The sequence below is a fragment of the Brassica oleracea genome, chromosome C4 (assembly GCF_000695525.1).
Source record: "Brassica oleracea var. oleracea cultivar TO1000 chromosome C4, BOL, whole genome shotgun sequence".
In the NCBI taxonomy this organism is placed as follows: domain Eukaryota; kingdom Viridiplantae; phylum Streptophyta; class Magnoliopsida; order Brassicales; family Brassicaceae; genus Brassica; species Brassica oleracea.
In genome coordinates, this window is record NC_027751.1 from 16,672,245 (window position 1) to 16,673,512 (window position 1,268).

Here is a 1,268-nt window from a genome sequence, read left to right on the forward strand (position 1 = left end):
TTTTTTTTTTTTTTTTTTTTTTGCTTCTCTATATAAAATACTTGGTTCTCAGACAGAGATTACATGTTCAATAATGATTCATGAGAAAAGCATCATTTTGAATTCTCTCTAAAAGCATCATTATAAAATAGAAAAAAAAAAAAAAGGAAAGGAGAGAGAGAGAGGCTAAATAAAGCTTACCGGAGAAAAGAGTGATTGGATTCCTGCGGAGAATGAAATATCAGAGGAGGCGGCAACTTTATCTCCTCAAATTCTAGTTGGGAATGTCCCTCTCCGAGATGCCTAACATTCACTTCCACCTCAATAATTTGACCATAATCTCATCTCTCCTAAAAAAAATATGATATACGGTACTCACTGTTACAAAAATAATTTATTTTCTATTTATATAAAACGTGATTAAAGTCAAAAACACTTTAACCAAATCAACTAACCATAACCCATCCGACCCGTCTCATTCAAAGATGTAACACGGATCACCTAAAAACCTAATAAGCGCTTCTCTCCTCTCCTCTGTCTTCCTCTTACAGCTTATCGAAACCCTCGAAATCGACTCTCATTCTCAATGTTGTGCTTTTCTATTGATGGTGTAACCTTGGTTGGATAAGTTAAAAGCGAAATCTTTAAAAGTATGTACGTATCTTACTCTGTATAAACAAACACTTGTAGTAATAAGCAAGAACCACATTTTCCAACATCTTTCTTATTGATCTCCCTGATCATCGAAAAAACCCAAAACTAATCAACATTATGAATCTTTGGTAGCAACCAAATAAAAACCACATTATTTTTTTTTACTTTTTTTGTAGGAGATGGATTACATCCCTCCACAAAGCCCATCAAATAACAGGCTGCAGCCCGACAATTTCGACTGAGTTTAGTCGGCTTAGCGGCTAAAGACGTCGGCTCGACTCTAGAGTACTTTAAGCCAGTCGGCTAAGATGATCAGTTGTACTCGGCTTGGACGAAATAACACCAAGGCCCGCATACTCGGCCTTTGGTGACAGGGCCCAAAGGATAAGTGCGATTAGGGCATCACGAACAGAGGCACTATAAGAGGGGAGGAGGAGGCAACGAGCCAGAGGACTTTTGGACAACCTACACACTAAGCGGCTAGATCTAGGGTTTCTAAACGATCATTCTGATCTTGTTGCTTAGACCTCAAATCTTGTCTCCTTATTTCCCATCAATCTTGTAACCCTTTGTCGGATTCTAATAAAAACGTCTTTAGTCACCCATCTTGAAGTTCATCATTCCGATCAACTGAA

General features: G+C 37.9%; 2 protein-coding genes across 3 annotated transcripts in view; both read right to left on the bottom strand.

Moving 5' to 3' along the window:
• LOC106340731 (hydroxymethylglutaryl-CoA lyase, mitochondrial-like) overlaps positions 1-554 on the bottom strand; it is a 2,063-nt gene extending 1,509 nt beyond the window's left edge. The window contains exons 1-2 of the mRNA XM_013779578.1: positions 435-554; positions 181-329 (exon numbers count right to left, since the gene is read on the bottom strand). The gene's annotated coding sequence lies outside the window, so the exon portion shown is untranslated. The remainder of the gene's footprint in view (positions 1-180; positions 330-434) is intronic.
• A 185-nt stretch (positions 555-739) lies between these two features.
• LOC106340730 (dnaJ homolog subfamily C GRV2) overlaps positions 740-1,268 on the bottom strand; it is a 14,911-nt gene continuing 14,382 nt past the window's right edge. For both annotated transcript variants that reach the window (XM_013779576.1, XM_013779577.1), the window contains one exon: positions 740-797. The gene's annotated coding sequence lies outside the window, so the exon portion shown is untranslated. The remainder of the gene's footprint in view (positions 798-1,268) is intronic.